Source organism: Capsicum annuum, chromosome 5 (assembly GCF_002878395.1).
Source record: "Capsicum annuum cultivar UCD-10X-F1 chromosome 5, UCD10Xv1.1, whole genome shotgun sequence".
Classification (NCBI taxonomy): domain Eukaryota; kingdom Viridiplantae; phylum Streptophyta; class Magnoliopsida; order Solanales; family Solanaceae; genus Capsicum; species Capsicum annuum.
The window spans coordinates 104,191,192-104,207,055 of NC_061115.1; positions in this window are offsets into that span (position 1 = coordinate 104,191,192).

The following is a 15,864-nucleotide window of genomic DNA, read 5'->3' on the forward strand; positions in this document are numbered from 1 at the left end:
AAAAAGACATATTATTGATATTATTTGGTCAAATGACCTACATATTATGAAAAACTAATATTATTGAAAAAACATGAAATCGATGGAAAAATATTTATGACATATTATAGATGCTACTATGTTATAACATGAGAAGAAAGATCTTCAATTTATAGAGGTATAAAACTCTTTCTCCAAGAAAGAAGTTAGCCAAGTCCGAAAGAGTTTTATATTTTCCTTTCAAGAAAAGAAAAAACAATTGTGGTAATACTTTGACTTTCCTTCAATAGAAAATTAAAACTCAAATTTGATAAGAAAATCACGGCAAAAAAATCCTAACATTCTTGTCTCTTTGCGAACTAATGAAATAGTTTGCATTTATGCATATATGTCAATTTAGTAATAGTTGGAGCTTATAATCTATGAGTTTTTTAATCATGAAATATTGTCATCACGAAACATGTCCATTAATTCAAACTTATATGTATTTTTAATAACATTTAGAACTTACATGTCTAAATCATATTTTATGCTTTTTTCTTTAAAATAAAAGTGAAATATGTTTCTAAAAAATTAGGGTGGCAAAACAAGCCCAAACCCATATGACCTGCCGAAGTTTGAATGGTTTTAGGCTAGAATTATTTTTTATGATGGGTTGATTCGGGCTAGCCCAAGTTGACCCGTCATAAATTAACAATCCAAATAGACCCATCAAGTGGCTTAACCTTGACCATGAAAATGCTTAATCCTAAATTTTAAGATTTAATATTGGGAGTTAAATCTTGAACTGGGACTCGAGGTCGAGTCCCGAGTTGGGGTCGAGATAGGTCTCCAGTCAGGAGTTTGGAACATGTTGAGTCTCGAGTCGGGAGTAAGGAGTCAGGGTCGAGTCCTAGATCAGAATTTGAGGTCAAGAGTTGAGATTTTGGGTCGATCTTGAGTTGGGAGCTAGGTGAGGTCTCAAGTTGAGGCCTAAGTGGGGATTATGGATCGGGTCATAGGTTAGGATCCGGGTTTGGGTCTAGGGTCAAGATTCAAGGTTAAGAGTCAAGCCAGTCCTGGGTTGAGAGTTAGGGTAGGGAGTCGGTGTCGAATCTCGGGTCAATATGCAAGGTCAGGTCCTCATTGAGATTTAGGGTCGAATCTTGGGTCGAAGGATGGGGTATGCATTTTTGTTTGCTCTAGAGTTGAGAGTCGGGGATCAGGTCTTGGGTCAGTATTTAGAGTTGGGTCCCAAGTTAGGTCTCGAGTTAATATTTGTGTTGGGTCTTACATCTAGATCCAAGATCGAGTCTTGAGTTAGGAGTCGAGGATGGGTCCCAAGTTAAGAGCCAGGACCAGGTCTCAAGTTGGGATTAGGATCGAGCCTCGATTAAGGTTCGGGGTTTAGGGTAGGATCGTGGGTCAAGATTCTAGGTCAGAAGTTAGGGTGGAGTCCTGGAACGATATCACGACCTAATTTCTTATGTTATGATGACACCTTCTATAATCATCTATTAGGTAAGCCAACCTGTAGTTTGGAACAACTAGTAAGGGACTATAAGAAAAACAAAAGCAAAACTAAATAAAAGAGAAAAAAGACAAGAAGAAGTAAATACATCCATAAAATCTGGTGAAATTAGTATAAGAGCTTCTAATACAACTGAAGTATAGAGAATCATGACATATAAATATACACAGAACTATCTCTAAAATGTAAAATAAATATTCGTCAAATAATAAAAGAGTAAAAAGGAACACTTCGGATGTCAGGAGCTCACTCCTAATCACTGATCCATACTCGTATTATGATCTGCAATCTGCAGAAGTATAATATGAGTACCAAACACGTGGTACTCTATAGGCATTAGTCTTCTGAGCTCCAAAGATAATGCAAGTCCAAATAACCTGTAAAGAAGGAATATAATAACAGACAAATATCTACAAAGCTACACATAATAGTACTAATGAAATGATAAGAATAACCTATTATATGCTACCTATAATTGGGGACAAGAGCCATACCATAAGTATGGCCAATATACAGTAGTAAATAGATGAAAGAGATATGGCATGTATAATTATAAAATGAGGAAATTTATAAATAAATTTATAATAGTTATAGGAGAGAAGAAAATAATATACAAATCATAGCTAGCAAAGAATATATATATATATATACATAGATATATATGCATAACAATATAACAATGTTATACCGACCACCAAACCTAAAGATACTATTAAAGGAACTAGTCTAACAACTCAAGGATCATAAGTGATGAGGAAGCTATCTCTAACATAATTAGGGTCTCTACCCGAAGTGAATAATCATAAGGTAACCTCACAATATTAAATCTTACCATAAAAGGAGTAAAGGATCAGAAACATACCGACAACCTTGAAAACTAGTCCACAACCAGTTTTTAACAAGTCATGCAATAATATTTCAGGCAATAATAATCTAACCGGCTAGTCTGAAAAAATAATAACCTAACATGCCTTCACAGGACCGGAAGGTACAATCAGACACCCTACAAACAACAACTTTAACCTGTACTTATACACCCCCCCATAAAACTGAAAGATACATGCGCCAAATAATTATATTGGTAATAGGCAGTACATATGAATAAATGCAAGTCATAAAAACAGGTGAAGAAAAATGCTATAAGAATCATATCCAATTAAGTACCATAATGTACCAAGTGTATACACCTCATCCAGCTTAGTATCTCACAAAGACAGGACCTACGATGACCATCTTTCTTCGATATTGTGGCTCGTCAAATAAAGGGGTTCATAGGAGATTCAAAATATCTGTATACACTGCATGGTACCGAACCACGACTTTTATAATCCATTATCACAAATATACTCTGTCTAGTATAATATATATATGTGTGTGTGTGTGTGAGTAAAGGATCAGAAACGTACCGATAATCTCGAAAACTAGTCCATAACCAGTTTGTCATAAGGCATACAATAATATTCAAACAATAATAATCTTACCGGCTAGTACGAACAAATAATAACCTAAAATTCCTCCATAGGTCTGGAAGGTACAATCAAAATACCTATATAGCCTCCCATAAGAATGATAGATACAAGCGCCAAACAATTATACTAGTAATAGGCAGTGCATATGAATGAATGGAAGTCATAAAAAATAGGTGATACAAGATGCTCCAAGTATCATATCCAATCAAGTGACATAATGTACTAAGTGTATATACCTCCTCCAGCTTACTAGCTCATAAAGATAGGACCTACGACGACCATTCTTCTCCAATATTATGGCTCCTTAAACAAAGGGGCCCATAAGAGATTCAAAATACCTGTATACACTGCATGGTACTAAACCATGACTTTCATAATCCATCATCACAAATCTAATCCAACCATACCCTGTACCTATACAGTTTTCATAAGACTGATAGATACAGGTACCAAACAATTCTACTGGTACTAGAGAGGCATATGAATAAATGTAAGTCATAAAAAATAGGTGATGCAAGATGCTCTAAGTATCATATCCAATCAATTTACATAATGTACTAAGTGTATACACCTTCTCTAACTTAGTAGCTAACAAAGACAGGGCCTACGACGACCATCCATCTCCAATATTATGGCTTGTCAAACAAAGAGGCCCATAAGAGATTCAAAATATCTGTATACACTACATGGTACTAAATCATGACTTTAATAATCCATATCAAAATATAATATATATATATATATATATATATATATTTATAGTATCATAAGAAATGCCAGACTTGAACTGGAACTAAATGAGTGAATATCTATAAATTTATTGCCCGAGATCAAATATGGGACTGAAATAGTACAATAATGTTTAAAAGGGGCAGAATATCGATCGAGCGAAGTAAGTAAGTAGTGGTAAAAGAGATTAGATCAGTGGACTAAAGTAGCCTCAGTCTAAATTTTCAAAGTTATATGTTTAGTTTAAAAGCTCACAAGTCATTAATAAGGGTGGCCCAACTTTCATTTAAAGAATAAGTTTTAAAGTTTAAAAGTGGGAATAAATTTCTTTTTAGAAAGTAGTTGTAAAATCAATGTTTTAGTTGGAATAGAGCTTCTAATCAGTGTAAATGCACCTAAATATATGCATGCCATCACAAGTATCCAAACAATACAACAGTAAGTGTCTACACATCCATAACTATAACCATGTTACTTATAAGGGATAAATTACTAATCTGGTGTTCGACTGGTATCATAACCACAACCTCAGACCCATCAATATATAAATCAAGAAGATATACATGCCATAAACTAGAATGCTAGGGTAAACAAGGACATAAAGCTATTAGAAGGGTCTAATCAAGAAATATCTCCCAAAATACTAGGTAATATTCTAAGTCTTTTACTAAAGGATCCTTATGTAAATATATGGTTAATCACGTCTATAATTCGGTGTAAAAAGATCCTACAGCCTTAACAAGTATTCTATTTTAAGGTTTGGGTTACATTTTTATTCTAAATTCCCTAATTATGTCGAGTCATGATATATCTAGGTATAAACATAACCTATAACCTAGCATGAAAAATATATAATACATAATCTCATAGAGATAAGTAGACCTAAGCCTACCTCGATTGCAAACCGCAATCTCAAACTGTCCACGAATCTCTTGTCTTTACTCCACGATCTCAAAATATTTGTCGTGCTATAAAAATCATAATCTATGTGTCAACATGAGTAAAACGATACCCATATTGTAATATACAACTTTGGATCTAAAATTGGACAAAAAATAAGCTCGTGGGGGCCGCTAATGGAATCTCAAAATTGAATCCCTAAAAGACAAGGAATGTGCACTCAAATATTAATCACAAATGGAGCATAAATAAAAGCTCAAATCAACCCGCAAAGTTAAGGAGTTAAAGACCTAATTTGTAGGAATTTACAAGAAAAAGAATGGAATTTGATAGGGGAAAAACATTGAGAAATGACCAAGGGGTGTTGAATTAGCTTACTTTAGCCTCAATGGATGATTTCCCTTAATTTCCCACACTTATGCTCCAATAATAATGGAAAAAGGGTTAAAATTAAAGAGATATCGAGGAAGAGAAAGATATATATTGAAAAGGCAATGCCTTTCGCGAATGTGGGGCCCTTTGCAAATGCGGGGCATGAGTCGCGAATGTGATGCCATCCCAGACTAGGCCTTTGCAGATACGGTCGGTCCATTGTGAATACAAAGAGCAAAGCTAAGATGAGCAAGCCGACTTACTCCTCGCAAACATGAAGGCTATCTCGTGAATATGAAGGTCAAGATTTCTTGACCCTCACAAACATGGCCAAGCCTCACAAACGCGAAGGATGAAATAGGTTATACCATATGCTGGTAAACCAGCAAAGAGCTAAGTCCTTACTGACTCTAATTTGAATGCTCAAAATTCGTTCGGAATCCCATGCATGCAAATTAACTATGCTACTATATGAAATTCTATATTACAAACAAAACAAAAATATCAAATTTCTATTTAAGGTCATTTTGATTAAATATGAGCTCCACACCCATAGTTCTATTTTTACCAAATCTACCTAATAGCCTAAAACGAGTCCAGAAGCCTTAGGACTCCGAGTAAGGGTCTCTCTAGACTAAGATCAATGTTTTGGAGCTAATGGCACTACCAGAATTCTCATTTGAGGATGTTTACTATAAGTTTTTGATCCAAGACCAATTCCTTAACAACAAAAGCTTTAAAATAGGAAGATAAGCCAAAATCAAAATGAACTATCCAAAAATTGAATCGAAAGTTTTGAAAAGTCATAAATGACTTGTAGCCACTATGGAAAGGCATAGAATGTTGAAAATGCATGGAAACCAAGGAAATGGCCTGAAGGGTCATTACAATATCCACAACTAAAAGGATTTTCATCCGCAAAAGTCAATGAATAAAATGAGTTTGAAGCTTGAAAAGATGAGGTAATGGGCACGCATGTTCTGAGCAAGACTTTCCAGTTGACGTCTAAGGAAAAATAATTCTTTGAAGGGATTTCACTCAAGGTATCTTTTTTCCTTCACATTCTTACCTTGTTTCCTAAACAACCAAAACTCATCCTTGACAACCAATTGACCTCTAACTGAACCTAGCACGGTTGAAGTATGCAAACCCAAACTATGCCATACTGAATCACACCGTTATAAGAACAACCAAGCTACGACTCAATTAAGCTAAAAATGATCCAAAGCATGAACTATTCAACTAATTCCAACTCTAAATATAGCATTCTCTTATATTTACAACCTGATATACAAACTGAACTACACAAAATTTGTTCAAGATCATTCGAGTCTTATTTGCTCATTCTCACCATACTAATCTTGAGCAACAAAAGTTGACCCATAAAAACTGCACATGAACTAGCATAAGAACAAAGCCTATAACACACTTCCTGAATACTCAAATGGTGGTGACTGAAATCTTCCACCTCTACCAAAGCCAATAACCGATCCCAATGGCCCTCGAAACTATTATTCATGAATCCCAATCACAATATATCAAAATTAAATGATCTTATAACACCTCAAAAATGGATCTCGAGACATCACACAGTGATCAAGACTACGAGTAGCCTTAAGCTAACCCTGTAAGCCTTCTACTAAATCTGAAACTCATAATAGGAAAGTATAGGTATATAATCAAAGCTAAAATGTAGAATTCTATATGGGCTAAGCTAAAACTATTTGAATATAATATCTAAAAATGTTAAACTCAGTAGTCTAATCAAGCAATACTGGAAATATGAATCATATCTAGCAGTTTGACAAGCCTCTACTATCAATAACTAGAGAGTCACTGGGACAAACCCCCGCTAACTCGAACTGTCTGAAAATACTGAATCATCTACACTAATAAGCTAAAAAACTGAATGAGTAAGTCCCTGAACTATGAGGACTCACCAACTATTGGGATGTTGATGGAGATGCTCGAAATCACTCACACTGCTAAAATTGAGCACCTGAACCTATATTATGAGACAAAATAGTACATAGACATATATGTGGGTAAGTTTTTCTAGATTTCACTGATTATATAGCGGTGAATGCACAAGTAATCAATAACTTAATATTATTATAAATTTGTAAAAATAGGTATGCTAAATGTAGCTGACTCACATAAGCTGGATTATCTGAAAACTAAAAATAATAATCATGAATAGCCAAACATATTGCATAGATATAATGAGTCATAACATTTAGTTTCTAAAAACTGTACTTGTATTCTATCTGTAAATTATGCTGCCTAAGTGTAGAAAGGACTCACTTTTACATCTAAAATCTGAAAACTGAAATCTATAGCTAATGTCTTTTATAAAGCTACATATGAATAAAGCTGTGAGCCTTTACACTTAGTTCTAAAAGCTTTTTTGTTATTCTTTTTTGTAGGATGTAGGGAGGTTCTTCTAACCGACATACACTATGTGAGATATCATAGTTTCCAACGTCTAGTTCCCTTATGGGAAAACCTCATGTTGGGGAGATGTGTCATACTCTTGCCAAGGAGTATAACCTTATCTAAGTGAGCACATTGTAACTATCATCCATATAGAAATGAGAATAATCTGATAATTTGTACCTACATTGGCTCGTAGTTCTAGGACATGTAAACATACCCAACTCTGTGCTAAATACTTCTTCCTTTAATCTGTGTGCTCATTCTGTAGGAATTCCATTTTAAAACTAGTATAAAGGTTTATAATGAAAACCAATTGTGTATCTGTTAATTTATTTTGTAACTGAAACTATAAAGTGGATTCCATATCGAAGCTAAGATCAAATCTTTATCAAAATCTGAAAATAACTAATCATGAGATGCTTAAAATATAATCATTCTTGAAATATCAACATAAAAACTAGGACTTAATAACCAATGCTTCAAATTCATGTCAAAACATCATAATTTCATGCTTGATAATGTAAATATTGGTAATTGAATTCAAAATCTAGAAATTACTACAATACACATAAAAATATGAAAGAAGACATGCAATTCAACATCTACATTACTTGAAATCTCATAATCTTTAATTAGTGATAAGTGGGTATAAAGCCCAAACCAAAATTCATGTAATTTCATATAAAAATCAATTTTAAAACTAGTTTTGGGCACAAGGATGAAAAATTATCCTTGTTGAAAAACCCCACATACCTTAATTGATGAACTAGATGAAGAAACTTGATTTTAAGTTCCTATTGGTGCTCTTGAAGATTGATTCTTGAAATTCTTGAATTGTGAACTTTGAATTTTGAATTATCTTAGAAAAAGAATGGTGGAAATTTGGGGATTCTTGAAGTTGAATATTGAAGCCTAGGGTTTTCTTTGAGAAGAATTTGATGAATAATGAGCATATTTTGCTCAATAATACACTTACTCATCTCTTTTCATGATTTGGGGATGTGGGCAAAAGACTAAACTACCCTTGGGATTTAAAATCCGTAACTGGATTATCGATTGGGGCTTCACCACAACATGGTAGTGGGTCATTGTGATACTCACAGCGACTCGGTGGAATTGTGGTGACTCACTGGATAAGGGCTATTGGTGATTTGGGCATTACCGCGATGTGGTTCAATTGCGGTGACCCTTTGGATAATTGACAAATGCCGAATTGGCCTCCACCGCGATGCGGTGGCCTTCCCACCGCTATACTCACGATGAGCGCCTTGCAATTCTAAATGTGATCCAACCCTCATTTGAAAATTCTGAAACTTACCCAAAATATGCTATTTACACCCCTGAATGTAATTCAACTAAAAAATCATCAACTCGAAGCCCGAAAGGTCAACTTAAAAATCCTTAAAGTTTACAGGGTGTCAAAAATTACTAAATCCCTCAACTCTTAGCTTTATTTTTAGGTTCTAAGTGCTATAGGCACATTACTAAGGGCTTAGCTGAGCTAAGAACGTATGGGGTATTGTAATATCTCCCTCTTAGGAATATTCATCCTCGAATGAGATTAATTAAACTGAAGATACTGAGGAACTGAGGATATATGCTGGCATGTACAACTGGAACAAACTATATGATTTAATCTAAAACATATTGAGCGACTAAACTAATCTGCGAATGTATGAAATTATATAAAGATAACTATATGGCTGAATCTAAGATTGGAAAAGAACTGAATTAGGGAATACTGTTACCTTTGGCTAAATCTTAGTTCATGGAGAAGAGATGAGGATACTTGGTACACATGTCTTCTTCTGTTTCCCAAGTTGCACCCTCAATAGACTAATTTCGCCATAGAACTTTGACCAAGGGAACTTATTTGTTCCTTAGTCTACAGATCTGATGATCAAGAACTCTACTAGAACTTCTTCGTATGAAAGGGTATTCTGAATATCTGTGCTTTCTAGAGGGATTACAATAGCTGTATCATCTATGCACTTCTTCAATAAGGACACATGGAACACTGGATGAACTGATGACAAGTCTGCGGGTAGCTCAAGCTCATACGCTACCCTCCCCACACGACTCAAAATCCTGTAGGGGCCTATATATCGAGGAATAAGCTTCCTTTTTTTCCCAAACCTCTTCACCCTCTTTATGGGTGAAACCTTCAAATATACAGGATTATCTATTTCAAATTCAAGATCTCTCCTTTTTACGTCTGCATAAGATTTCTAACAACTCTGAGCTGCTTTTAATATCTCTCGAATCAACTGAACTTTCTCCATGGATTCAAACACCATATATGGCCTAATCAAAGTGGCCTCACCCACTTCGAACCAACCGACTGGTGTTCTACATCTTCGCCCATAAAGAGCCTCAAATGGGGCCATCTGAATACTAGAATGGTAACTGTTATTGTAGGTAAACTCATCCCAACGGCCTTTTAAATCAAGAACATATGCCCTCAAAATATCCTCTAAGGTATGAATGGTCCTCTCTGCGTGACTATCTCTCTACAGCTAAAAAGCTGAATTAAGATGAACTTGGGTACGAAGACCCTTTTGAAAGGCTTTCCAAAATGAGTGGTAAACTGAGTACCCCTATCTAAGATGATGGAAAAAGGAACTCTGTGCAATCTAACTAACTCTCTGATATACAACTTATCATAATCTTCAGCTGTGTAGGATGTGTGAACTGGGAAAAAATAGGCTGATTTGCTCAATCTGTCTATAATAACCCAAATCAAATCATGCTGATGACGTGAATGGGTTAATCCAATCACAAAGTCTATATTTACCTTTTTCCATTTTTGAGTGGGAATACCAAACTCCTGTAATAGGCCACCAGGTCTTTGGTGCTCTACCTTAACCTGTTGGCAATTTGCATACTTAGCTACAAACTCTGCTATATATCTCTTCATACCGCTCCACCAATAGACTTCCCGCAAATTGTGGTATATCTTTGTGGCACCTGGATAAATAGAGTAACGCGCTCCATGCACTTTTTTCATGATCTGCTACCTCAAATCATCAATGAATAGCACAAATAATCTACTCTGGTATCTCAACACACCATCTCCCCTTTGGGAGAAAACCTTTACCTTTTGATCTTTAATTGAACCCTTCAGCTTGACCAAACTAGAATCCTTATCCTGCTTCTCTTTCACCTCAAAAACTAGAGAAGATTCTAGACTACTCTGAACCAAACATTACCTTTAGCTGAGTCAACCAACCTCATACCCAATCTAGCTAACCGATGAACTTCTCAAACTAGTTCTCTCTTATCATTCTCCACATGAGCAACACTGCCCATAAACAATCTATTAAGGGCATCTGTCACTACATTGGCCTTGTCCAAATGATACAACACACTCATATCATAATCTTTTAATAATTCTAACCACCTTCTATGATGAAGATTTAACTCCCTTTGAATAAACGCATACTGCAAACTTTTGTGATCCATAAACACATCAACATGCACTCCATAAAGATAGTGCCTCCAGATTTTCAATGCAAATACCACAACAACAAGCTCAAGGTCATGGGTAGGGTAGTTCTTTTTGTAAGGTTTAAGATGACTCGAGGCATAGGCTATAACCTTACCTCTCTTCATCAAAATATAATCCAGACTGATTCTAGAGGCATCATAATAGACAAAGAACCCTTCTATACCATCAAGTAGTGCTAAAACTTGGGCTGAAGTGAGTTGAGTCTTCAACTCCTGAAAACTCTTCTCACAGGAATCTGACCACTAAAACTTAACTTTCTTCTAAGTTAATCTAGACATAGGGGATGAAATAAATGAAAAACTCTCAACAATACGTCTTTAATAGCCAGCTAAACCTAAGAAACTTCTAATGTTTAATGAAGAGATAGGTCTAGGCCAGTTTTTTGCTGCTTCTATCTTTTAGGGATAAATTCTAATACCATCACTGGAAATAATATGACAGAGGAAAGCTACTGATCTTAGATAAAATTCATATTTGCTAAATTTGGCAAACAACTGGTGATCTCTAAGAGCTTGCAACATAATTCTAAGGTTGTCTGCATGGTCATCCTCACTATGAGAATAGATAAGAATATCATCAATAAAAAATATGATAAACATGTCCAAATACTTTTTAAACACTCAGTTCATCAATTCTATAAAGGTTGCTGGGGCATTGGTAAAACCAAATGACATGACTAAAAACTCAAAATGATCGTAATGAGTTCTGAAAGCTATTTTTGGGATATCACATTCCCTTATTCTAAGCTGATGATAGCCGGATCTAAGGTCTATCTTAGAGAAATAACTTGCACCTTGGAGTTGGTTGAGTAAGTCATCAATCCTAGGGAGAGAATATTTGTTTTTGATTGTGACTTTATTCAGCTGATGATAGTCAATGCACATTCGCAAAGAACCATCTTTCTTTCGAACAAATAGGATGTGAGGTCCCCATAGAGAGATACTGGGCCTTATGAAACCTTTATCTAAGAGATCTTTAAGTTTTTCCTTTAACACTTTAAGATCGGATGAAGCCTTACATTACAGAGGAATAGAGATAGGATGAGTATTAGGAAGAAGATCAATACCGAATTTTATTTCTCTGTTGGGAGGTACCCTTGGTAAATCTTCAGGAAAAACTTTTGGAAACTCATTGACTATACGAACTGACTGAATTGTTGGAACCTCACACTTAATGTCTTTGTCTCAAACTTGATGATAAATGCACCCTTTAGAGATCAACTTTCTCTTAATATAGGATATGAAATAACTCTTGGGAGACACTAAATTATCTTTCCACTCAAAGACTGGATCATCTAGAAGTTGAAACTTCACCACTCAGTTACGACAATCTATGGATGCATAACAGGAATGGAGCTAATCCATACCAAGAATAAGGTTAAAGTCAATCATATATAACTCTATTAAATCTTCTAACATGATTTTATGAAGGACAATATTAGGACACTTTCTATAGATCTGTTTGACAATAACTGACTCACCCATTGAGGTAGAAACTAAGAAGGGCTCAGGGATTTTTCAGGACCTATTTCAAAATTTACTGTAATTAGTGGGGTCACATAAGAGAAATTTGACCCAGGGTCTAACAACACAAAAATATCAAGATAAGAGACACGAAGTATACCAGTAAGAATTTTTGGTGAATCCTTCTGCTCCTAACCGCCACCGATACTAGATGATACGACCTGAGGAGGGACTGGGCGACCTAGAGGAGTTGGTGCATTAGTAGCCTGAGTCTGGGGATGAACATCCCTATTTCCTTGCTTAGAATGCGGACACTCTTTGATTCCATGACTAAATTTATCACAACCATAATAACTTTTCAGTCCCAATAAGCACTCACTAGGATGATTTTTACCACACTTAGAACATGGAGGATAACTGGGTTTTTCACTCACATTAATCTAAGATCTAGACATAGAAGTTTTACCCCACTGCTCCTGTCTAGCTCTGGGAGAGGGAGCACTAGCTGAAGATAGCACTGGCATAGATGAACGATTCTAAAACTATGAATGATTTCCCTCTCCAAACTTTGTCTATCCATACTCAAACTGCTTGGTTCTAGCCTTCTTATTTCCCTCTCTCTTCCCTTTAAATTTTCTACCTCAATCTAATGGTCATGAATTATCAACCTAGCAAGATCCATGTCTCCAATAAGCATGGCAGTCTTACACTTCTTGACTACCAAATTAGATACTCTAGTAACAATCTTACTCATACTCACCCTAGGGTCAGCCATCGTATAAGGGGCATACTTAGACAACTAGTTGAACTTAAGGTAGTACTCTATTATTGTCAATGAGCCTTGCCTCAGGTCTACAAACTCCTCTACCTTAGCTACTCTCATTTCACACAAAAAGAACCTATCTATAAGCATATCTTGGAATACCTTCCAACTCATAGGAGCTGCATTCTCACCTTTACCATTCGTCCACATAATGTAACACCCGTGCTTTTTCTTAGATTGATAATCCTCTCAAGGATGTTAGAACTTATTTTGAAATAGAAATTCATTCTTATACATGTGTTATTTCCATAATTTTCACTTCTTATTATGTGAGAAATTGAATAAGCTTTCCATCAATATATAATTTGCCCAAATCCGACACCCGAGCGAAGAGTTAGAGCCTTTTTAGTTAGATAGTGTTTGACCTGAGCCTTCATGGCAATTGTCAAATTCCAGTGTTGCTCCGTAATACTGGTGCGTCGTGCCAAACTTTTAGGCTGTAAAAAAGGTGGCAACGCGATAGCTCTGCATCGCGCCACCATGCAGTTTTCCATTTGTCAATTTCCAGTGACACGACGCAATAATGCCGCGGTGCGCCAAGGGCCCATTTTGAGAAATTTTACTAAAAATTAAAATTATGTGTCCAGGGTTAAAAGGGTTAATTTGCCCCCTATATAAGCTTCCAAACATGGGATTTAGCCCTTATTCATCCAAAACATTAATGTTTTTCTCATACTCTCAAGAATTCAAGCTTGGGTTTTCATAGAAGGTTCAATTTCAAGAAGGTTTCACCATCAATCTTCACAAAATCACAAACTAAGGTATGCATAGTATTCATTCATGTGCTCCTTTCATCCATGAAGTCCAAGAATCCCTTTTCAACTACAAGTTATAGATTTTCCTTGTCATGCTTTGTATGTTCTCTTTCATGTTGATAAATAAGGAATTAATTTTTATTCCATGATTTGATGATAAATTCCATATGGATTGATTATTAGTATAGATAAAGATTTATGAAATCTCATGACTAAAACCTTGTATGATGAAATTGGAATTGAACCATGATGTTTAATTGCTATACCATGATGTTTACATGTACTATGCCTATCATGTTTGATAAAATGCCTAAATGAAGGAAATTTTCCTAACTAGCATGATATCATGAAATCCCCATAAATGTACAAGCTTATTGCCATTAGACGTTTGATGAAATGCTTCAATAAATGTATTATGGTAATTATCATGTATTCAATAATATCAAGTCATGTCAGTTTCCTTCCATCGAGTCCTGGGGGTACTTGTACCCAAAATATTAGCTGTGTGAGATCCATGTCATATTTTCACAATACTCTCAGTCAAGCTATGAAATCTTAGACTTTAGATAGTCTTATGACTCAAAAAAAATCTCCATGATCTCATGACTTAGTCAGTTGTCAGATATCAGTAGTATTTCATCAGCCACGAAAATTCAGTAACTCAGTCCATGCTCAGTTTAGTTTATTAAATCATGTTCAGTGTCCATTCATATGGGAGTAGGAATTAGCATCGAGTGAACCCAAGGATGGGGACTCACCTATTATATGAGGGAGTGATTCCTAGAAGTAATCCTTGCATTCTAGAACTATGTAGCCAGCATAGGTTGAGACATCGTAGCCTGTTATGTGAGGGTAGATGAGGTGGATTAACCTGTTATGTAAGGGTTCCCACCATTCTCACTAGAGTTACCTATTATATGAGGGTTATTCATATATTGTCCTTACCAGTGGCACGGTATTGACGCCTTTCCAATCAGGGCAATGATTGGACCCCAACTAGCTATCATAACACCTTTAGGGCATATCGATTAGATACTACTTCCCATAATTTCATGTTACAGAATTAGGACTTTTAGATATAGTCAATCAGTCTCAATAATAGAACTCAGATAGTTTTTCAAATTTCAAGACTATCAGATACAGTCAACTCAGATATAGTACGAAACGCATGTAGTTCCGTCACATTTAGGACTATCAGATATAGTCACCATGTTATCAATATTACTCAGATATAGTCCTTCATGTTATTAGTCATATCAGTTACTAGTATATCACGTTATTAGTATACAAACTCAAAAATCACAAAATCACATTGTCATTTACAATTACGTATTTATGCATGTATTCTCACGTTCATGTTAGACAGTCAGTTAGCATTATTCATACATGTGAACCATTGTATATAGCCTACCTCAAATGTATACTCGACACATATGTACTGACGCATTCGCGCTATGGTGCTTTCTTTTTATGTTACACCATAGGATCAGAGACACGAGTTCTAGATCAGCAGTAGATTTTAGATTCAGCAGTCAGAGTAGAAGTAAGTCCTCATCCTTCGAGGACATAATGATTTTTAGTATCTCATTGATTAGCTTATTAGTTAGAGTTAGTTGGGGACATATCCCATCAGCTCCTTGTTCAGATTCTTCAGACAGTAGAGGCTTTCAGACTAGATGCAAACTAGATACAAACTATCATGTTTTAAACTTCAGTTTTGTTTTGGGTATTCTATTACCCCACACAGATGTTCTGTTATTCAGTTATGTTCATGATCGAACCTTATGGCCTTTCAGTGCATGTTTCTGCATTATTAAGTTATCTTATGCAGTATATAGGTACAGATATTAGTCATGGGTTAGCTTGTGGTCCCTCGAGGTCATGAGCATCGTGTAGCATTTCTGTTCAGCAAATTAGGTT